The sequence below is a fragment of the Cyprinus carpio genome, chromosome A7, assembly GCF_018340385.1.
Source record: "Cyprinus carpio isolate SPL01 chromosome A7, ASM1834038v1, whole genome shotgun sequence".
Classification (NCBI taxonomy): Eukaryota; Metazoa; Chordata; class Actinopteri; order Cypriniformes; family Cyprinidae; genus Cyprinus; species Cyprinus carpio.
In genome coordinates, this window is record NC_056578.1 from 17020827 (window position 1) to 17045199 (window position 24373).

General features: G+C 39.2%; 1 pseudogene; it reads right to left on the bottom strand.

The window, feature by feature from the left end:
- Positions 1-1459: 1459 nt before the first annotated feature.
- LOC109054069 overlaps positions 1460-24373 on the bottom strand; it is a 94659-nt pseudogene continuing 71745 nt past the window's right edge.

The window sequence follows — 24373 nt, forward strand, 5'->3', positions numbered from 1 at the left end:
AAACAGCTCGAAATAATTGGACATGGCACTGGTTCATGCCCTAAAAATTATGATTCCCTTTATAGTTTTAATGGTTTTGTATCCATTGTAAGGACAGGCTTCAAACAGTACATCTTTTGTGCCAGTAAAAATAGAAATGAAAAAATGAAAAACTCCCTTTAAAACAACAATCTCTGTTCCTTAACTCTCAAAAAAGAAAAATAAAAAAACGTAATATTGAACCATCATTCCAATCAGGAGAAAATATCAAAGGTTATGGGAGAAGACAACACTGCTTAAATACTCTAAAAGGATGTGTACAGTCGTGTACATAAATCCAACATGACTGTATAAATGTGCTGACATTAGCCCGCTCTTGTAATTCGCTTTATACTCTCATGCCATTATAATAGCTAGGTTCCCTTCCTAACAAATCCTAACGTCAGTTTTGGCATTGAATGCTGGCTGATATATTTGCAATTAATGAATACAAGAGACACAAAAAAGCCTCTATTTTGCATATGTTGAATTCCAATCAAAAAAAACACGAGAAAAACAAAAAAAAAAAAAACACACCTTAATCTTAACCTGGTCCATTCTGTCATGACAAATAGTTAAAATAATCTTCTCCAACAAAACAGCCCACCACAGCTGTTGTTCTTTAAGATATTAAGCATATGATCTAGGTCTTGGCTGTTAAACAGACTAAAGCTGAAATATGTCTACGTATGAGAATTACTACACATAAAAGATTTTTAACATGAGCAGTATACTAGAATTCCCTGTATTGAGAACTCTGTAAAAACTTCACACAAATTATTCGAATCAGCACTTCAAATGAACCCTTGACACATCTGTGAGAATTTTTTAAAGTTTTTTTTTTCCCATAGTATATTCTCAAGACACATATTAAAGAGATAGTTCATCATAATCATCATTCTGTCATTATTTATCCACATGTTGCTGCAAACCTGTATGAACGTTTTTCTTTCTGTAGAACACAAAAGAAAAATACTATAAAAAAAGAAAAATGTTTCTTGATTCCATTGTTATGGACAAAAAGAACATACAGAGAATTTTCTTCAAATATCAATGAGTTTGTGTTCCACAGAAGAAATAAAGTCATACAGGTTTGGAATGAAAGGTGGGGAAGGGGGGTGAGTAAAATTATGATTTAAGGGGGAACTATCCCTTAAAAATTTGATATAGTAGCAAGTATGACCAGCAATATTTTCAAGGTCTAGTTAGTGTTCCAATTTCCTTAACTTTGACGGCAATTGAAGTATAAGCCAACATTACAGTGTTAAATGTAAGTTGTAAATTCAAGAAAGTGCAAGAAATAATACTTTTGAATTAGTTGTAAAGGCCATTCAAAAAAAGGATAACAGTCTTTTTACACTCAATACAAGCCAAAATAAAAGGCCAACCCGACACTTGTTTGTAAAGAGAAATTAGTCGATGTGTGTGTCCCTTTAATGTGTTACATAGGAAGACCTGGATTACCATAATCACACAGGCACGGGTGGTTTAGCAGGTGCTGTCCCCTTTCAGAGATGTTGGTCCAGATCTGGATCTGATAGTGCAAAGTGTTTCTCATGTGTGAGAAAGAACAATTACGTCTCCAAATAATGGAGGGGTGCAAGCGAAGTTCCCGGCATGTGGCAAACTCATCCGGGCCCGTGGGGCCGTGTGCTGATGCGATGGCTTTCCTACGGCACTGGTTAGGTGCCGATGAGAATTTCTCAGCTGCCTTGACGACAGTGTCTGATGAGGGCTTTTGCTTGTCCCGTTCATTGTTTTACGGAGAACTGAAGCAAACATGTTGTTCTGCGGCTGGTTGTACTTCATACCTGCACACAAGGAATGAGAGCAGATGAGATCATTAGATTACAAAAAACAGAAAAAAAATGGATGGTTTCTTCCCCACATGTACAGTCTAGAACTTTCATGTATCCTCAGAATGAAAATGCTTGTAACAGGAACGCAGAAAAAAAAGAGACCAAACAGAATAGATTTGCTTCACTAACGCCTAACCAATCCAAAACTCAGTCATTTTAAAGACTTAAACACAATATGAAAACAATTATGAGGGGGCACTTAACCTAATGTCATGACGGTCCACAGGGTGCTGCACTCACTAAAGAAGCTTGGAGGAAGAGCACAGACTTTAACTGAGACTACAACTGTGTGGTTAAGAAAGGTGCGCTCCATATGGTGTGCAATGCAGGGGGGGAGCCTTGGAGCGGTCCCGCATGGAGGTTCTAATGAACTTGCTCACTTTCCTGCCACTTGTGCCAAATGCTTCTTTCTCAGTAGCCTGGAGATCACTGAGCCAATGCCTGCACATTCCTCTCATTCACAACCAGACAAAATCGTGGCCAAGCTCTCGGAGTCTGACAAAATACTGAAGTGACCCCATCATCAAGGCAACACACACACACAACACACACACACACACATTAGATGCTGCAGTCCTCAGCCTGAAAATTGAAAGGGGCATATAATGGAAAAATAGTATTTTCCTTGCTCTTTTCAAACTCTGAAAAAGTTTTAATCGTGAGATTTTAAGCTAATTGTCAAGAAAACACTAACTATCGTTTGAAAGTATGGGTTTTTTATTTTTTTTTTTTGTTTTTTTTTTAAACGATCCGAAAGAAAGTGTCTTATACTTACTAATGCTTCCTTTATTTGTTATCACTGCAAAATGGTAATATTGCCAAAATACTTATTCTTTAATATTGCTCAAAATAAAATCGTTAAAAGTGTAACTAATCTTTCATAATTACTAAATCTTATGTACATTTAAAATTGGTGTACGGCCCTGTACCATAACTTTGGTGATCAAAAATTAAATGTTGTTCTTTAGGAAATAAAAGTTATTAATTTCACCTTTTTTAAAAAAATACCTTCCTGATCCTAAGACTGGACCATACTATAATTTTTTAAAGGATACAATAGCAAAATAAACAACCGGCTGTGAGGAAGACCGGAGGGTGGCAAAAAACTAAACTTTGTTGCCAAGAAACCATTTAATTAAAATATCAACAAATTCAGGGACAACCATAAAGGATATTCGAATATGAGTCCTTATGAATCACAATTCAATTGTTACAAATTATTGTAAAAAAGAGAGAGTTAATTCTGTTACGGAAGCAATTTCATTATCACCACAAGGGGACCAATCCACTCTCACTAGATTTAATGTTCAAACTCTTCCTAGTGATGTCTTAGTCGCTAGAACCGTATATAGACAAAGAATGTAAGCATCGCTCCAACGGATGACATGACCTGTTACGTGATATAAGTGATATGCATTACTGCTATATTACAGAGAAAGCGCACTTGTGATTACCCTGGTGATAAGAACCACCACCACATAGTGCGGAAATTTTGGCTATTGTTTGGTCGAAAGAGCAGGGAAGCATAGAAGCGTTTGTGACTGACACCTACAGTAGGACGAAGGACGCATCAACAAACACAGACGGGGAGCGGAGATTGCGGTGGGACAGAGAGTAGTATTAGAACGTTGAGATTGCTCACCTGGTTCTCGCTGATCAGGCAAAGAGATTTTCATACGCGAGATTGGAAAAGGAGCCTCAAGAACCGCGGTGAACAACCGGAACACAAGACAACAGAAGCAAACGGTTTTACTGTAAAACTCAAGTTATGAAACACAACCCACGACCTGTCTTGTATAGTTATAGTGTTATGGGTTAGAAATGTTTTTGAACCTTATTGATGAGATATGTAAAACAGGTGCATACACATTGGGTTGGCGATAATTCGTTGCACAGACAAGAAACATACTGTGGTCGGCACCAAACCATGTTTATTCTCGCTGCAAGTGGATTTTTCGATTTTGGCTTACGCGTGTGTAGATGAGGACACAGGCCTAAAAGTGATGGCCAGATGAACAGGGAACTGCGGGAGTGCCATTAAAAATAAACAACGCGCACAAACAATTATCAGGTATATTAATGTAATGTAATCACTTTTTTTGAAATTTGACAAATAAATTGACACTCACACCAGTCATTAAGTTTGTTGTAAACAATAATAAAAGTTATTAAACAAACAATGATTTCAATTAATTAAAATGCAACAGTTTAATTGTATTGTTTATGAAAGCCCATTTAGGCAATAAACTATAATCCAAAGATAACAAATTCGGTGTTCCCCTCACAACCGAAATCAAACATGCATTTGTTGTTAAAACATCTTAGCATTTTCTCACCCGGCAACATGTATTTACATCTTGAAACTGAATTAAAAGGTTTGTTATGACAGGTCAGGAGTATTGGTGCATTTCTTATACCAATATACTTTTTCTTACTCTACATTTTTTCTTGCTTCTGAATGTTAGAAAAATTGGATATGCAACAGTACCCTTGAAAGATATTGGATATCCTGCAATGAGGTGATACACAATCACATCACTGCTGGTCCGACCGTTAACAATCCTCAGTTTGGATGCTTACTCCACTTAGAAACAATCAAGATTTTACTGGATGAGTTTTTTGTAAAACAAACTAAAACTCATGTTCTTACATTTAATCTTCCTTTCCCCCCTCTAAGCAACTAAAAATCCCCCTGTCTTTTCAAGTACACTCCAATAAACGGAAAGCTTTTCTCCTCACTCGAGCCAGTCGTGCTCTGATTCCAGACACACACCAACACACCACATACATAGTATTCATGTTAAGTGGCTGTGCTAACCCTTGCCAGGCTAAATACTACAGATAATTTTCACCGAGACGAGGGGCAAGAGGGTAAGGCTGAAGTAAGTGCAGCTCTAAAGGGATCAGACGGGTGTGTGTGTGTGTGTGTGTGTGTGTGTGTGTGTGGTTGTCTAATGCCAATCCTCTGCTGCTTTATATCACAGATTCAAGAGGACAGCCAGGGAATGGAAGGGAGGGAGGGAAAGAAAAAGAGAGTGACAGAAGAAAGCAGAAGTGATCGAAGGGTCCAACAAATGCACACATACCAACACTGAGGAATGCATACATTCTGCAAACATGTAAGGAGTTTGAATGGCAGCAATGCAAAATCACTGACATTAACACTCACTCTTGTATATAATGTACAGCAGAAGTCATAATGTGAACCAAACCCCTTACACACTTAACAGCACACTAAACATGTGAGTGAATATAAAAAAAAATGTTAAGAAAGGTCCTGGTTGTATTTCACTCCAAAAAACCTAAGTAATATATTATTATTATTTGTCGGTGTGTGTGTGTGTGTGTGTGTGTATTATGTATTTATACATACACACACAAACAATGGATTGATAAATATGTTATCATTTAATATACACTGGACAAATATAGATTTTTTTTTTAAATGCAAAAGTACATTAGTAAAGAACATTGTAATTGTAATTATCAGTATTGTCATTTTATCATCATGGTGGCATTATTGTACTTAATCTTGTAGTATTAAAAATGACTACGATTTTATATTTCATTTACAAAAATTAGATTTGAATTCTAGAAGAATATGATAATTGAAATCTGGACGGAATGTTTTCATTACTGTATTACAAGAGTGAGATTTTTTTAGTTATAATAATGAAAATTTAGGTATATGCTGCCATAAACTGCCATAAAAATAATGTCACAATACTAAACCATAAAAGGGTTAAACTTTCCTCTAATTAAAATATTGTTTCTTATCCATCATTTCAGGTGTGAAATACTACTTGGACATTTAATGAAAATTACCCATGTAAAGAGCAGTGCTCATCACATAAAAACCAAATGCAGAGTACTTACGACCGAGAAATCCTGCTCATGAGTAACAGATGAGAGATGAGAGAAAACAAAAAATGGTTTGCATCTATTATTGATGTCTTAATGTAAGTGCATGTGGTTTGCATGAGTGAGGAGAAGAGCGAAAGGAACCAGTGGGAGACTCACTTCTCTAGGAGGGCAAGAGCAGAGCAACGTGTGAGGATTGACTCTCAGGTACTTGCAGGTGGGTCGGGTCCCGTAGTCAGCCAGATACGTGGACCAATCCCACTGAGTGAAGAGGATCCAGTAACTAAAACAGAGGACAGTGGTGGTGCAGGGAAGAAAAGACAAAGAGATGATCATAAAGTTCACTAAAACACCATCACTGGCCCTTGTTAGATCAGGCCAGTTTCACTTCTCCCAATGTTACATAAGTGAGCAGGGCCCCTTAAATGAGATTATAGAGGAGACACAGGGGAATATGCAACATGACAAAGCAGGGGATTAGAGGAGAATGGAGGGAGGTTAAAGAGAGAACAGCCATTTACACTCTTTCACCCCGGACCTGACCTGATAATGGGCCGTAATGACCCGTGATTGGCTTTGCTCCCGGCCAGACTACTGACTGCTTGCTGGAGCCTGGCCAAAAAATGCAACCTCAGCACAGGCTCAATAAATACAACAGAACACATTCCTCCCTCCCAAACAAAAACCTACTTGCACAAACACCATCACATTGTTAGACGCATATCCAGTGCTGGGAATGCAAACAAACACAATCAAACATGTCATCAAACTTTCAAACAGAAAATTGGAAAAATACTTCACAAAAGTCAAAAGTCATAAAGGCACATCAAGGGATGCAAAAAAAAAAAAAAAAAAAAAAACATGCCAATGTGTGCATGAGTAAAATACATCCATGCCAACAAGACATGGTTATAAATATGTGAAATTCACTGTTATATTTGAGCTACAGCAGTTTTTTTGTGTAGTCAAACAGTCTTCAGCTGTCTTTCCAAATACATACTGAAAATTCTAGGAATAAATACATATCGCCTCTGTCTTTCAGCAAAACCACACAAAGCTGAGGACAACTGAAGTTTGTACTTGAATTTTATACATCCAAGACGAAGCCAAGCTCAAAATTGTATTATCTAGGTCTGTTAAGTGAAATAGCAAAATTTCAAGGCCTGCTAAACTGCGATCACAAAATGGTCCATTACCAATACTGTATCAATGTATGAAGCACAGCTCATACAAAAGTCACTTCCAAACTAAGGAGCTTTCTGTTGGTCATTATGAAATCTGTGGGAAATGCTTTCGCTTTAATGGGAAATTCCAGATCGTGTGGATTCCTATTGAAATGCCCGGATTTCGCCCCCATGAAAACAATTGTAAATTTGACCAAATAACCATTAAGTGAACTCAACTTCAGTTAATAATAAAAAATAATGGACTGGTAACAATTTCAGACTAAAGCATTTAAATAAGTACTTATTATTTAGGTCCATCTGAAATAAAACTTTTATCTAAACAAGTTTAACCACCTGCTGTTCAAACCATGTGCACACACCCTGTGCGATGGCAGATAAGCACCTGCGTAAGATAAGTGATTTTTGGATTTGCATTCATATCTTGTTTGTTCCTTTCTTCTCTCTTCTTCTATCCTACTGGCAAGGTCTATACAGACCCACCAAGGGAGGAAGGCTGAGGAGGACAGAAAGAAAGAAACTCATTTGCGTCTGTCATTTTGTAATATGAATGTACTTGAATTCCACATAGCGCAAGCTAGTGTGTCAAACTCGTCCATGACCCAGGTTTCACCTTTCCGCCCTCTGCCTCTCCCACCCCGCCTTCACCTCCCAATGAACTTCCACTCGGTCTCTCTCTTTGACCTCAGCGTGACCCCCGATAGTGTTATCGGACCCTCTCTGAACAAACAGAGGGCCATGCTAGAGAGGAGCCGGGGCATGGGGGCAGGCGGGCGCTGGATTATCACTTCCTCTCATTCTTCTCAAAGAAAAATGATGGAGAGAAAGGGAGGGAGAAAAGAAAACATGATGTTGCACATTGATGTGTTTGCTCTGGGTTCCCTCACAGCCTCAGTTGTCACTGCTGGTTCTCAGTCCGCTTTGGGTGGCCATTTGGATAAGGGTTTATAACAGTTATTCTGACGGGTCGTACTTGTTTGTTTGGAACGCGGCAGGAATAGCCCATTCTCGTTAATAGCCTTGGGGTGTTGGGAATTGACTGCAGTGTTATTCTTTTTTCCCCTTAGGCTTGTTTGCTCTTTCTGGCAGTGTTCTGGAAAAACAAGGTTTGATTTGCAATTTTACTGGTGCAATAATCTAAAAATGCTCCGGTGGGGAGCTTGTTATGTAATGATCACCTATGCCCGATAACCTAGTAGCCACCTACAACGGCTTGTGAATAACCAGCAGATGAAGTACATTATTCATTACGACTTAATGAGGTCAATGGAATGAGGTGCTATTAAAAGAGGGAAACTAAGATGAGAGGATAACATTATTAACCTCAAAGTCAATTAGTTTTTGTGTTCTGTAGTCAACTAATGCTAGTGTTTTGTTCTCTTTGTGCCATGACTGCCACTTATCACTTCATCAATGCCTTCTCCCTCTCACTCCTTTTCCTCGTTAGTTCTCCTCTCACCTCTGGGCTGCCCTCTGGCTCCCTGCATTGTTTAGTGCATTCTAGAACTGGGCCGACAGCCCCAAAGGCTCACACAAGCCAAAGTCAGTTGAGCTTGAGCACTTCACTTCCTGTTTTGTTGCTGCCATGTGTTTTGAGTTTGAGCTCTGTCCATGTTAATTCTTTATCGCCTATTTTTTTATCTTAAAAATAATCATTTTAGTAAACCATAATTTTTGTTTCTATAACATGTGAATATATCCTCTATCATATTCTACAACAAAGAACAATCAGAGCACCTTATCACTAATTTTATTTTGATTTCCCTTCCCGAGTCCACTATTAGCTTATAGCACATTAGCGTCGCCAGCGTGGTTGGCCGCTAATCTCGCGTGACATTGCTAATACTCTATTCACACACATTACCATTGTTTTACTCTCGCTGTTACTTGCTTTAAATGGCAGATGTATGTCTACCTTTGAGTGCAGGTGAGGACACGTTCGAGCTGCATTTGGTGCAGGCTTGACCTGGGAGGCCATGGAGAAGGAGATTTGTCCTCCTGGAGGACTCCATTGTCCGACACATCCTTGCTACGTTAGCCGAAGGTAAAAGTGCACACTCGCTGTTTCCCTGGTGCTCGTGTTCTCGATGTTTTCTGCGCAGATACCCGCGATCCTGAAGGGCGACGAGAGCCCCCAGCTGTCGTGCTTTACACCAGGGTAACGACACCACGCTGCGACAGACGGAGACACTGAAGAGGGACTTCAGGAGCCTGATCGAGACGGTGCGCAGCACATCACCCGTGGCGACGATCATCGTGTCAGGACCGCTTCCCACGTATCGACGAGAACAAGAAAGGTTCAGTAGACTTTTTGCTTTACAAGAATGGTTATTGTTGTGATGTAAAGAACAGAAATTGCTCTGTTAATAATCTTTTCTGGGAGCGTCCTAGGCTTTTTCACGCTGATGGCCTGCACCCCCAGCAGAGTCGAAGCAAAACTCCTGTCGGCCACAACATCTCCAGGACGCTACGCTCCATAAGACTAGTAATCTAATTCTCAAATAACTTGCTATTTTTTCTTATGGCTTTTTGTTCTACCCGCTTAAATGATAGACGTACATGTGCTGTCCAATCTATTAAGACGGTGTCTGTTCCCCTTTAAAAAAAAAAAAATCTGATCGTGATTAAACCAGAAAAATGTCAAATAAATGAACAAAAAACATTTTTTAAAGTTTGGGCTCATAAACATTAGATCACGTACACACACCAAAAGCATTTATTGTAAATGAAATGTTCACACCAAGATAAATACGTTTTGATGTTCTCTGCTTGACTGAAACCTGGCTCAAACCAAATGATTTATTGGTCTAAATAATGTCTATATCCACCAAACTAACTGTTATAAGCATGAATCCCCGTCAGACTGGTCGTGGGGGAGGTGTTGCAACGATATATAGTGATATTCCAAATGTTACCCAGAAAACTGGATACAGGTTTAACTCATTCAAAATACTTCTGCTTAATGTTACACTGTTGTAGGGTTAGTACAATCTATTGTATCTCTTTCTCTGGCTACTGTGTATAGACCACCAGGGCCATATACAGAATTCCTAAAAGTATTTGCAGATTTCCCTCTCAGACCTATTGGTTCCATTGATAAAGCTCTAATTGTCTGGAGATTTTAACATTCACATTTATAACACAAATGATGCATTAGGACCTTGCGTTTACTGACCTAATAACTCTTTTGGTTCAAGCAAAATGTCACCGGACCCACTCATCGTTTTAAACATCATACGCTAGATTTAATTATATCGCATGGAATTGATCTTACTGATATAAGATATCGTACCTCAAAGTGATGATGTTACTGACAACTTCCTTGTATCGTGCATTATGCGTATTACTGATATTAACTATACGGCTCCGTGTTATCGTCCGGAGCAGAACTATTGTTCCAGCCACCAAAGACAGATTCACAAATAACCTGCCTGATTTATCTCAACTGCTCTGTGTAAATTTTTTGTGAAAAATAAAAAGGGATTTTAAAGTTAAAAAAGCTATTCAATCAAGAGCAGTGAGTGATTTCTTTGTTGTTGCTGTTTGATTAATATTAAGAAAGTGCTGTACACTTTAAGAGAATGCACTGTTCCAGTGCACTGATCCAGTACATTCATGCCGTGGGGTCTTCTCACTGCATGCACGAGCACTGTTTAAACTGGTTTAACATGATTTAGCTTAAACACAGATATCAACATGTGCAGTTCAGGTCTCACCTATGCGTGGACTATCAGCACCTGGGTGATGACGGAATAAATGACTGCTCATATTCCACCATACGGCATTCACATTGAACAAGAGTGTTTGTTTTACGTGTCATTTATAGCAAACCATATTACAGATGCATTGTCAGATTGAAGCTAAACTGAGGTCCCAGCGCGTGCCGAACCGTGTATGAAGAACCGTACAGTTTGATTATTTTCCGCGAACCGTTCCATCCCTATCCCTATATCTCAACGAAACCAGATAAAACTTCTAAATTGTCTAAGCTAACAGAGTGTGATAGAAAAAAAACTGTAAAAGATTGGATGACCAATAATTTTCTCCTATTAATTTCGGATAACACATAAAAACAACAAACAGAATCTCGCAGATTACAATTGCAACTATACGGATGTACTGTTACTTCCTCTACAGTCAAAAATCTGGGTGTTATATTATACAGCAACTTGTCTTTTGAAAAACCCATATTTCCCATGTTACAAAAAAACCATTCTTCCCATCTTAGAAAAACTGCCAAAGCAACGAAACGTTTACCTGTTTCTGATGCAGAAAAGCTAGTTCATGCATTTATGACCTTAAAACTGGACTATTGTAATGCACTGCAAGGTGGTTGTCCTGGATCTTCAATAAACAAGCTACAGGTAGTCCAAAATGCAGCGGCTAGAGTCCTTACCAGGTCAAGAAAATATGATCATATTACCCCAATTTTACAGTCAGGCTCTTTTTCACTGGCTACCTATTAAGTTCCGTATGAGTAACAAAATATTACTACTTTCCTATAAGGCCCCTTAATGGTTTAGCTCCTCCTGCGTACCTAACTAGTCTTCTACCATGCTACAATACATCATGCTCCCAAAGGTCACAAAACTATGGACTTTGGTAGTACCTAGGATAGCAAAATCCCCTAAAGGAGGTAGAGTTTTTTTCGCATTTGGCTCCCAGACTCTGGAATAGCCTTCCTGATAATGTTTGGGGTTTCAGACACACTATCTCTGTTTAATCTAGATTAAAAAACACATCTCTTTGGAAAAGCATTCAAATAATGCATCCTCATCTTGGACTGCAGTTCAAACTGATCAAATGAACATTATTATTCTTTAGCTTGGGTAAACAAATTAATTTTAACTTGGTTGGAACAAGCAGCTACGCTAATATAGGACTCTCATTTGTTTCTCTGTTTTTGCCCCGGGTAACTAGGATTTACAACAAGCTTTAGTCCTGGATCCAGAACACCTGAGAAGAGATGATGCCCACTCCTCCTCAGAGGACCTTCAGAATGATTGCCAACCCTGAAAAACAACATACAGAAACTACTAAATTTTTGCTATAAGGTTTGATTAGCATCATAGAATAATTGCTGTATATAGTGTTATCGTCTGTTTGATTATGTCTTTAATTGATTTGTCTGTACACTTTCTGCCATATGTACATAAAATGACAGTCACCACTGATAAGCTACTACTAAATATGGTAGAAACTTATTTTTCCTGTAAAGTTGATGTGCAACGATTTGTATCATAAAAAGCGCTACACAACTAAACTTGAATTAAATTAATTTGAAATAATGATAACATTGAATAATATCCAGCACAGAAAGAGATATCAGCTTTAGTAAGAGAAAGCAATAACAAATACCCTCACCTCAAAACACCCAGAAAAAAAGGGCCAAAGTAAACTTGTCCTAGCAGTATGATTCAGAAGGACCTACTCAGTTATCTGTCAGAGGAAGCTTTCAGAATATGTCTTAATAAAATTGTCTTTTAAAAATGACTACTAAACCATGGGCTGAGTCCCAATGGGCTGAGTATGCAAGTTGTGATTTTGAACCACAGCAAATGGAGCTGAAGTGCATGGTCATAAATGTGATGACAAGCAAAAATCCCATACGATACAGCAGCAGTAGAATGTCCTGCTGGGAAGCAAAATATAAGCATATGAGATCCGAGAGAAAATGCTGCCAGCCAAAAAAAAAAAAAAAAAACTGAAATCAAGAGGATAATCAAAGAGGATAGCAAGTATCTTTGTTGGCCACTTCAAATTACAGTGTAAAGTTTTTCTCTGATGGTAAATCAGCAAAAAGAATAAGAATTCTCCTAGTTTAAAAGGCCTAGCTCACCCAAAATGAAAATTCTGTTCATCAAAGAATACTGTGTGTCATTTTCCTCCTAACCCATAAAACTTTCATTCATCTTGAAGCGCAAATGAAGATATTTTGAATGAAACCTGCTGAGAGATTTTGTCCTCTATTGAAGTCAATTCCTCCAAAACTTTGATGCTTAAAAAACAAATTTTGATCAATGCACATACAGAGAGCAAAGGAAATGGAAGTGAAAAATGGAACAGTACATGCTTAATTCACAATAACAAACTTCATTGGTGTTCTTGCGGAAAGCTCAAAGTGCTTATGTAGCAGACAAGAACAAACCTAATTGGTTCTCGCATGTCAAACCTGTTTGAGATTCCTTTAATCACATTTGATGTTCCTCCATGTATGTGCATTAAACAATTTTATAGGTGACTAAAGGCATAAATATGTTTCATCATATAAAGCAATATTTTCCTTTTTTTGGGGGAACTATCCCTTTTATGTGTTCAATTTATACGTCGCTAACATTTATCACTGATTCCCTGTCAAAGTGTTTCAATACCTAATTTTCTTCCAAATCAACATTGTGTTGCAGCATTTTTCAACAGGAGTAAAAAAAGAGATGCAAGAAAGCGTTGCAAAAAAGTTTGTTGACGAGCCAAATTTGTTGGGTCTATGGCTAATAAAACATGGTGGAAAAAAGGGGGCTAATCATCCTGTCCCCCCCCGAGTCAATTAACTAGGGGGTTTCAAACTCACAACTTTTAAGGTGCCTAGTTAACATCCATGCATTCTGATACGATCAGCGCTTATGGTAATTTCTTTCTAGAGGTTTCCGTGGGAAATCTGCTAACGTTACTGACAGCAAAAGGTCAGGAAAAGTGTCTTATCTTAAAATTGACCTGCACAGATAATGCACAGAGAAGTCTGAAAATCAAAAACACTTCGCGCTCAGCTATCTATGGTTCCTGGGATCATGTGTGAAAGCAGAGAGAGCAGTGGAAGAAAAAAAAACGGTTTGGGGGAAGGAGCAACAACTAAAAGCATCATTCAACATCAGTCAAAGTCCACTCGGGAGGAAAATTTAATAAGCGGTAATCTGGGTACTGGGGAGAAAAAAAAAAAAAAAAAAGGAAAAAAAAAGGTGATCCTGTTTTCCAAAAAACCATATTGTTTCAGTCCGCACAGTAGTAGCACACAGAGGTCAGAGGTTTTATCCAAAGAGGTTATCTTGGCTTTAGGCTCCATCTACGCTAAAGCATCCAGCAAACAGCAAGCATAGAGACACTCAAACACAAATCTCTCGTCTATTGCAAACATACTTGCTCTTAACTGCTGGGAGAAGGATCCTCATGTCAATCATCAAGGATTAACAATGTTGAACATGTGCTTTCTTTCTGTTTCTGTCAAAAACACTTTCAAATGACAAAGTCCTAGTGCTGGAGATAACAAGCAACTGTCAATCAAACAGAAGGAAAGAGGATAGAGAGAGGAATATAGAGACAAAACAAAAAATAAAAATCTTGCCAACAATCTTAAAGGCAAATGGTGTTATCGCTCATATTCAAAAATGAAAAATTCTGTTATCATGTACTTATCCTCATGTCACTCCAAATTTATGAAGGAATAATTCCCTCTGTCGAAAGCAAATAAGATATTTTGGAAACATATTTTCCTTTTTTTTTTTTAGCTTTCGTTTGTCTGCAGAAGGCCAGCAAGGTCCCTATAAAAATAACACAAAGTTGAGTTAAACCATGGACAGAATTTTCATTTTTGGATTAGCTAAACTCTGATAGGATCGCTGGTAGCGCTGTGCCACAACTGAGTGTATCATAATTAATTAGTGAGAAGCTAGCAATTGACAGGGGGGGGGGGGGGGGAATGGGGCACCCAACATGGACCTCAGGACTCATTACTACCACTCCATGCCGCAGGGTGTTCCACCTCGTGTCCCTACTCCACTACCTGCCCTCAGCCCGTCACATGTACGAACGACCACGAAGTCGCAAAGAGGGCTTCGAAGATGATTCAGAACCCAGAGCAGAAGCTCCAGGCCGACTTAGTCTTTTGACAGCCAGTACATCAACGTCTAGATTAAAACAAACCCAGACAGCAAGATTACCCAAAGAGTTCATGAGATTAAAGGTTAGAGGCACTTTCAAATATTGTGACAATCCTGAATTGATAAAGAGTTCTTCTATGGTGTGTTGTGTCGAGAACACGTCAATCCACAAGACACCTCGATAGATCTTTTTTGTCTATATGCCCAGTGAACTTTTGCTGATGGAACGCCCCTAAGGCAATGATCGCAAAAAGAATGATGGAAGGCTGGGGTCAGTTGGTATGGTCAAGGATGGCGAATGGTTGCAGTGGCAACTACGACTATGGCCTATAAGCTGACACTCCACTCGGGTCATTGTTCTGTTATCAGTCCTTTTGCTCGTGTTAGCAAGCCACATCCGGGGACCAGTGAAAACAAGCCCTATCCTGAAGGGCTAGCAACGTCCTGAGGAAGCCATAGTCTTGGGAAGACGTTGGCCTCAAATTTACCTTCCTGTCTTTTTCAGACAAGGAGAGTTTAGCTCTTGGGTTAATCTGGTAGTGGTTGAAGCGTCATAGAGACCTGAGGAAAGTAGCTAAAATCACACAGATTACAAAAAAAACTCTGACAGAAGTCTTACATAAAAAAGTTAAGCTCAAAAAAATTCAAACCTTAAATAAAAATAATATATAATACATTTCATAAGGAACTATATAACACACTATAAATAAATATACAAGAACACATAGAATAAATAATATACCTTATTATTAATGAATTATGCTATATATAAAGTCATTTTTTACATAAAATACATATATAAGCCTGTTTCTTTGGTCACAGAACCACTTGATATGGCACGTCCCTCTGTATACTGCTCTGTGGACCTTCTAGTTGGACTTGTTTTGACATTTATTTAATAGAGTTGCAAAACTGTAATTCATGGACATTTGACAGCGTTTACGTTAGCCTCGGGGAAGAGGTGCGCACTTCACTTTCAACTTCCTGTCCATTCAGAAAACTGGGAGTTCATATGCTCAGGTCAAAGTGACAACAAAACAGTCACAAAGCCTCTTTCGCGGTCCAATGCAGGGACAGATCAACCTAAGCAACGAGTGTTAATAAATGAAATGAGCAATATTTATAGGACAAACAATAACATCTTTGCAGGTGGATATGATGAGCTTAATCCACACAAACCGTTTCAAGAGGTGAAAAACCGTTGAAAAAGAGTTCGGTGGTATAATAAACTGTTAGACTGAAAAACTTTGCAACTGGCCCCTGGGGAAAGACCGTGGACCTCCACCTTTTACCTTCCTGTGGATTCCGACAGGTAAAAGTAATTGAGGGGGACAACAGTGTGACAGAAACGAGGCAGAGTAGTAGCAAAACAAAGGAAAGGTCTGCAAACAGTCTGCAATGTGCAAGGAGCGCTGAGAGGAACAAAGAACAGAACAATAAAGAATGAGGCTGAACTAATTTACTGTAGAGTTTTAAAACATTCTTAAATACATCCAGTCCAAATAATATCTACTGTGTCCTGGACCTATTAACATTTAATGTCATCTTAAATGTACTCACACTGACAAAACTTACAGTTAGTCATGAGGTAAATATATATAAGTAAAAGGAATCTTAAGATGTATACAAAAAGATTTGTGCCTTCACACGTTACCAGGAAGAAAAATCAAATAATGGACCACATGATCAAAAGGTGACAGTAAAGACTTTTTTACATTGATTCCAAAGATTTAAATTTTAAAATGCTTCTTTGGAACAAGCCTATGAAATATAGGATCAATGAATCTTCAGTACACAGTATTAAGATTACAACCTTTTTTTTCAACACTTTGTTCCGCTTTGATGATAAGAAACTGTGAAGCACCAACTAAGCATTGGTTTACGCTATGTTACTTAGGTTTTGAATAAAATAACTGCAGACTTAGTGTCACAGGAAACTTTTTACCGAGACCAAAGAACCATTTAAACTTAAACAAGATCGTGTATATGCATACACCACCACAACACACAAACACCCACCCCACACACACACACACACCAACCACAAACACACACACACACACACACCACCCATATTAGTTGAAATAACTATTTTAAAGGTTCTGTCTTCAATAGAGTTTTGTTTAAGTCATTGTCAAGAAACTCACTTTTGCATATGGAGAAAACCTTGGATTTTTACTAACTTCGGAACTTGAATATTGTGCTCTATTCCAAAATGCGCTAAAATGGGTTGGATTCTGTGGACTATTCAAAGAAGGAAATGAGACGATTCAAAACAGCTTTATTACCAAGTATGACACAACTAGTCTGTCTGACGGGCGGTTTTCCAGCCAATCATATTTGTCTCAAGGGGTGTCTCACCGTCATAAAGAGGGGGGGGGGGGGGGGGAGGGGGGGGGAAGGGGGTGGGGTGGGGGGGGGGGTGGTGGGGGGGGGGGCTTTTGAGGGGGGGGGGGGGCGGGGGAGAGATCCTTTATGAAGCAACTTTCAGGAAATGGACAAAGCAATCACAAAAGGGCTCGCTTTAGGAAAATGGAAGTGGAATGTGGATACTTCGAGTGTTTGTGAGTGGGTGTCTGGTGACAGACAAGTCAACCAGATTAAAGTAACTCCTAAACCCGTTCACAGGGCACATGAATAACGCATACCACAAAATCTGATACAAGGTCTTTTTTGTGATGGAGCTGGGGATGTCTCTATGGACGTGAACTACCTGCAGCCCTATGATAGGGTCAACACAAGAGGATTACAGATGGATACTGCTTACTCATGACCACCACAGCATGAAAGGGGCCTATGACACATTGAAGCTCTCGGGTGAAGGTGATAAGGGTTGAGATGGAGGTTATTAAAGAGGCAAGACCGGTAAACGCCATCTCCACAAGCCTTAAGTAGAAATTCACAGAAGGAGGAGGAAAACGGTACTAAGGAAAGAAAAATAGAGGAGGGGGGGGGCCTTCATAAATGCAAAACACACCAGGCTCTTTTTTCTGTACCACCTTGCCTCCCCCAGAGGCATAGCCTTCTGGCGTGGAATTGATCTGAATAGAAGGTGAAGTGGCACGTGGGGGTGAGGGGGCCCAGACTTTAGATCCTGCCTCGGGACTCCCCTGACTGGACCAAAGCCAAGGTTACTGGAGGGCTCAGCTCTCCCCTTCTCTCTCTCTCCCAGCTCCCTTCCAGCATGAATAACATACGGGCACACACATACAGACCCTACTGCTTTACTCACATACAAAACCTCCCCTCAGCCAGCCACAGCCACGAACTGAGCCTGTGGAGAGATCGGACAGGAGGAAAAGAGCGAGATGGATAGCACGCCTGCTTACTATCGGGTCATTGGCTCTGAGAGGGAATGAAAGCAGGGTCGGCCGAGGCCACTGGGACTCGGCTCACTTTCCTCGCTTTACTCTCTCCCTTGGACGGAAAGATTGGCGGAAGTTGGCTGAGAGAAAGTGATTACAACTGGCCCTGGCTCCCAATGTTAATCAGAGGAAGGTCAGCCAGCCGCATACCAGGGCCAGGATGAGTTCCACTGTCCAAAAACATCACATCTATGTATCTTCCCATTTCAGCTTCCCCCTGCTCTCTTTCCTCATCACTTAGAGTTGTTGGCTACGTGCTCTGAATAATACAGCACATTGAGTGTAGCTCTGTAGATTAGCTATCTGTGCACATTAAAAAGATGAATATGCACAACAATAAGCTGCTATGTGCATGAAAGTAGTGTTAAAAAAAAGGAAGATTCCAAGTGCATCTAAGAAAAGAAAAAGATGATTTGGCTTTTTTTTTTTCCAGAAATGTTTTCTCTAAAAGTTTAAGAAAGTACGTTCTATTGATCTGTGATATGTAGAAGCGATCCATCATGGACTGCTGTATTTCTCTTAAGATGTTCCTAAATGTGCGTAAGTTGTAATTCCATTCCATCTATTGGAAACACAACCTCCAAATAGCTGCACTGTATCATACCAATTACTTAACATTTACTTTAACCTGGGTGATGTATCAGTACAATAAATAAAAATAATAATAATCATTAAAAAAAAAATAATTATCACTAAAAACAAAAATCTACTTTGTTCCCCACTCTGCAGCTAATAATTAAAAACTTAGTATGGCATTTGTTCTCCAACTATTGTCTCCCTTTACAAAGCCACAGATGTTCCAAGCACAGTGGTACACACAAAATGGTGGAACAGGACAAGCAATCCAACTCAAACAGACTAAAACAGGGTTCCCAGAGGGCAAGTTACCAGAACCAAGGGTCAGAACTGAGGGAAACCACAGATATGTGGGTCCCACAAATGACCCCTGTATCCACACACACAAATACATTCTATTCTATGCACATGAAAAGTGCTGGAGCTCCAGTCCAGCTGCTGGACAACAGTAGTCTGTTTTGATCTGGAGTCAAGCATAAGTATTTTTAAAGCAGTGTTTTAGCGGATAGTCATTTACTCTCACACTCATGCCATTCCAAACTGGTATGACTTTCCATGGAACACAATGGAATAGATATTTTGAAGAATTAAAACTTTGAATACCGCTACAACCTGGGAAGTCACTGTTTACTCATGTTCATATAAAAGCATTGATAAACACATGCATCACAATCAAATATGGCAACACAAACCTTAACCAGCCAACTATTATTGTCAAATCTCGCTTATTACCGTATATCAAGTTCACCCCTTCACAGTTGTCATGAAGGGCAAACAAATAGACTATATCCTGCTTATATATCAAATCCACATCTTTTGGTGTACCAGGCTGCAAAAAAAAAAAAATATTACAAATGCTGCAAAGTTGGGCATTTTAATATGGGGGTGTCTATGGGATTGACTCCATTTTGGACCCAGTATCTAGCTTAATTAGTCGATGAATTGCAGTTTAAGTCACTTCCATGTTGGTTTCAAGAGAGAGACTGAAAGGTTGCTTGGATCCGGTCAACTTTCCTAATATACTGAAACACTCTTCAAAATTATCTTCTGTGTTCCGCAGGAGAAAGTAAGTCATACAGGTTTAAACGCCCATGAGGGGAGAGTGGTAGAATGAAGGGTGAACTATACTTTTAAGATTCCTTGATCTTCACTCATCACATCCACTGTGTTTTTTATATACAAGAGAGAATTCCAGAAAAGGGTAAGTGCTTCTATGGAAGCAGGAATCAGTTGACAGTTCGGGTGTTCATCGCTGGAGCGAGAGAGAAATCAGTACACATCAGCGTCATCCATCATAGGGCTGAATAGGACACTGCTGCAAAGAGAGAAGATGTCAACAACCCCTGCTCAGAGAATATGTAGTTCCCTCACTGACTCCCATTAGTTAAGCGGGGCAGCTCATCCTGTCTCACAGCCCCTGGAGACCAGTAGAAAGAGCCCCAAACAGGCCTACACTGACACACACCAGCATGCCGGGCTGAGAGGGAGCATGGGGAGTGGATTTGGGCGTGAAGGCACACTCACCGGGCATTGAGAGGAAGAAAAACGTGGGGACGATTAGGCACGACACCTGTCACTGGCTTGACTTAGACCCAGACTATGGAGAAATGGTCACAGGAGAGAGCACTGCCTGTATCATTTCCTTTTTTCTTTCTCCCTTCCTACATTTCCACTCCTCCTCATTTCGTTTTTTACTTATTTTCCATAAGCAAAGACAGGAACATCTAGGAGAGTTGGTTTTGCTTGTACCATGTGAAGTTCTGTGGCAGTCTTCGTTCTTTCAAACTTTCTAGCTCTCCCTGAAGGGAACCAGCCACAAAGAGCTGATCTGTGGGAGGCTGTAGCTGAACTCGGCGGGTGAGGAGAAGAACATGGCCCCACATTCGTTTCCATCACTCCATCTCTCTTTCCTGCGCACCTTCACTGCCGTCTTTCTGACCTTACTTACTGAACCAGGCAGATGAGGGTTCAGAGAGAACCCGCGACTGACCGAAGGCTCCATTAAACACACAACACACCCCTCAGGCTCTGGTTCATCTACTGCTAGATGCATCACTTAAAGAGAATGTGGGACAGAGGTGGTCTTAAAATCTACCCCCACCCCATGAAGGTGGAAAAAAAACCTTTGCAGAATCAGTTCTATGTTTCAACACATCTTAGTAGATAACAGAAATTTTGAGGTGAAATCTTATAACGTGAATGGAAAGTCTTCACTGATCAAATGATTTTACTTCTTATCTTAATTGGGCCTTTCTGTCTCTGTTTATGTGGAAAGAGGTACGGAATTGGATTTGCAATCAGCTACAATGAGCACCAGATCCTAATTGTTTGATCACGTCACAAAATATGTCAGAAGCTCCACAATTTACGGCAACGTTTAAAAGGGACAGTTCCCGACAATAAATGAAATGTCTGTCATCATTTATTCCCCCACAATGTTTTGTTCTAAACTTGAATGAACTTACTTTCCTCTTTGGATTAGAAGATTTGTTTAAAATGCTTGTTTTTGTTTTTTCTTTCTTTCCATCAAATGAAAGTCAGTGTGGTCCAAACAGTGGTTTGAATTCTTCATCTTTAACCTACATAAACATTAGCACAAACACAACCAGTGTTTGACTGCATTAATATTATGTTTGTACAGTTGCAATCACACAGAGAGCAGCCTGACACTTTACTGCAGTGATTCACTCTCACAAACGCACATGCTTGACAGGGAAATACCAAACAGCAATTTTGGAAACAGCTGGAAATCCCAACATCTAGCTAGATTTCAGTTTTCATTTTCCAAAGCAACTGTGTTTGCTCCGCAAGCTCACTCATCTCTTAGCCAGTATTTCCACTTCTTCAATAATGTTCACATTATGCCTTGACATTAATCAGTGTTCAGTAGTGTTTAGTATTTTGTTTTGACTTTTCAAGCTGCAGGGTCACAACCTTTCGCTTTTACTTAACTAGAAACTGTTAGTTGAAAATCATGTCCATGTATAGATCAATTTTTCCCCCAAAGCCTGCATGTTGGTACATGCTGAGCAGCAACTGCCTGAAACTAAATGACATATGATGACATATTGATACTGTAAGTGTAAATGTTCCTTGAATGGGACACTCCCATTAATAATTTCTCTGAACCTGCTCTGAACTTCCTCCAATACCCCCCAAAAAAATGAGGATTAATTAGTTACAAAATCAGAAAGAAAAAAAAATGATGAGAATTTACAAAAACTTATATTACAAACTACAACAGGGAAGATACATTACAAAAATCTGGGGTCAGTATGTTTTTTCTTTTTTTTTAAAGAAATTAATACTTTTATTCAGCAAGTTTGCTTTACATTAATCAAAAGTGACAGCAAATACTTTCACATTGTTATAACAGATTTCTATTTTTTTTTTTAAAAAAGCTGTTTTTAAACTTTCTATTCATCAAAGAATTCTGAGGAAATTTATCACTTTCAACAATATTAAGAAACACAACTGCTTTAAATATTTGTAATAATAACTTGTTTCAAGAGCAGCAAATCAGCTTATAACAATGATTTTCAAAGGATAATGTGACACTGAAGACTGGAGTAATGACTGCTTTGCCATCACAGGAATAAATTACATTTTAAAATACATTAAAAGAAGAAACAGTTATTTTGAATTGAACTGATTTAGATTTTTTTTTTTATCTTTCCGACTCCAAACTTTTGAAGTGTATGTACTTAACACACACACACTCTGGACAATATTCAAACCTCAACAGTACTTTAGACCCTGCAATATTTAAATTTATATTATATATATTTTTATGTTCTTAAGAAAACTGGCTATCAGCTACATGAATAAGGGCTTCATCTTGAGGTTTGGAAAGGAGAACAAAATTGCTCATTTTGTTAAGAGAAGTCTTTATTACTGAGGGGAAATTCTCCAGATTCCCTGACTCTCCAGAGGAGGATGCTGACTGAGAACTGGGAGCAAGCAACAAATTTCCTTAAACCGCAGTGAACTCCTTTCAGAGGGTGCCTTTAACTTTCTGGCCCGCCAACATGTCCCCGCGCCTTGCACCCTGCTGCCGGAACAAACATATTTTCACTATGGGTCACGATCGGACTCTGAGTTTGTTTAGCGATTACCAAACACACACACACACACAAATGAAGAAATATAAAAAGACTCCAAAATCATCCTGAGAGTATTAAATCATTGGATGGTTGCCAGAAACATTATAAGGATCACATTTCAATCATTCGTTTCTGTAAAACAATCAAACCACGCTTAAACCAACATAACCAACCCTGACAGCAAAATTTCACCTCAGAGCAAAGAGTTATCACAATCACTAGAGAACAGTGATGACAGAAAAAGAGAGGAAATAAAGATTAAAAACAATATAAGACTGAGAGGTGAGGAAATCAGACACAGCTGCAGTTGGACATCTAGTTAGAATCATATGGTCCCTAAGAAGTTGCCCAGAGAATTCAGAAGGACGCAAGCATAAGCCTCTAGTGGTGTCACTGGTGTTATGCTTTTACCGCCAAAAACTAAGAGAAAGGAATGGAAGGGGTTAGAGAGGGGAAAAGCATTTTACATTGAATCCTTTTAACAACGTTCCAGGAATTCTAGGATAATGCCTGTGGACAGGCCACAGGAATGCATAGCAGCCTCATGGTTCCCAAATTCACGGGACTAGGAAAATGCTCCCCCACCCCCTGCCCCTCTGCTCTTCTATGCAGTGCCCCAGAATGGGACATGAAGGGTGGGGAGGAGAGATACCACCGTAAGGGATGTAAATAAATGTCTCTCATTCCTTCAACCAAACAAGGGTATAACCATCTTAACTTCAGAAATGTCCTGTGGCTTTTATGCACCTGTACCAGAGCACAAAATTACAATGAACCCTGCAGGGTCACGAACCAATCAGAACTGACATGAGAATGCCTTTAAAGATTCCAATTCAATAAAAGAATTTATAATGAATATGAATGCAATTGCAATTTGAATTTGAATCTAAGACAGCACAATTAGAATTAATCTAAATTTATATAACTAATTTAAACATCCTTTAAGTTAGAAGGTTCTACAGATGGAATGCGATAGATAGACAGACAGATAGATAGATAACCGAACCATAGATAGAACAATAGAATGATAAAAATGATTTAAAAAAATAGATAGATCCATCAAAACTATCAAATCTAACAAAACTCTATTTAAATCACCTCTTCATAACAAATAACACTTCTTTGAGTCCATGAGGGCCTCTGCATCAACCGAGGTCTGGCTGCTGGTTCTTTCCACCCTCATCCCTTGAAACTGAGAGGAATTTGGGAAAGCAGAATATCCAGAGCAAGAGTTGAGGCATGCGGCAGCCCCGAGAACGTGCACTGCTGGGGGGCAAGCCTCACCACAGAGGCCAGCAGGCCTCCCACACCAAGGCCAGCCAAGGGTTCCCATCACCACAAACCTTCCTAATATAATCTACTAATATAAGACTCCTAAATTTATAACTGCAGCATGCCATTTTCCAACTTCTGATTCCTCAGTCTATTTATCATCTGTTGTTTTTTTCTTGTAAATTCACTCTTCGTATCTTTCTAAAATAAACTTTGTCCTCCACATTCTTCACATTTTGAAATTGCATGGTTTGGGAATGACAC